The following is a 918-nucleotide window of genomic DNA, read 5'->3' on the forward strand; positions in this document are numbered from 1 at the left end:
GAAAAAGGCATTAAAGGAATTGAAAAAATGAAATGTCTGTCATCATTTACTTAACCATTATTTTTAAGAGTGCAGGCTTGGAACAACTGAGAGTCATTACTGGCCTTGATGGTTTCATGACGAATCTGTAACATCAATGAAACCTTAAACAAAATTTTATTTTATAGGGAATAAAGGGATCTTCAGGTTGTTAAAATGTTTTTCACTTTTAGGAAAAAAATGGTTCTTTTAAGAACTCTTCACTAAAAGATTCTTTGGCAAACCCAAAATTTGTCTTCTATGGCATTGCTATGAAAACCCCCCTTTTGAAATCTGTATTTTTTAAAATTTGTATGGCTTTCCTTCTCTAATTTTCATTTTTGGATAAATGATCCCTTTACCTGAAAAGTGAAATGTTTATTTGCTTTTCATTTGGCAGATAATTTATGATTGTAGTCTCTTTTTTTTCTGTTCGGTTGGTCATCTGTAGAGCCCGAGGTCACTATCCACTAGGGCTATCAAAAAAAAATTAGAATTTCGAATATTCGTCGAATTTAAAATAAAAATCCACATTCGAATGCAAAAACGTTGCATTCAAATTTTAGGTGTGCGTCAGGCAGCCTTATCAGTGGCGCACGAGATGCGATGACGATGTAAGTGTCATTGCATTTTAATGCTTTTTTTAGCTTATCCATTTGAAGCCACTAGATGCGGCGCTGCTGCATTGTTAATTACAAATATTGCGGGAAAAGAGAACATCAATGCGAAGAAGATCTTGTTTACGTCAAAACTGAAACCAAGCCGTTCACACAGAACGCATACTTCGTGTATTTTCTAGAAGGACATCTATCACCGTTGGACTCGTGTCTCGCACAAAAGAGCCACATGTTTAGAAAGCCATGTAAAATGAATGCAAGTTTAACTTTGAAAAAACATATC

The sequence above is a fragment of the Sinocyclocheilus anshuiensis genome, unplaced genomic scaffold, assembly GCF_001515605.1.
Source record: "Sinocyclocheilus anshuiensis isolate Anshui unplaced genomic scaffold, SAMN03320099.WGS_v1.1 scaffold1783, whole genome shotgun sequence".
NCBI lineage: Eukaryota > Metazoa > Chordata > Actinopteri > Cypriniformes > Cyprinidae > Sinocyclocheilus > Sinocyclocheilus anshuiensis.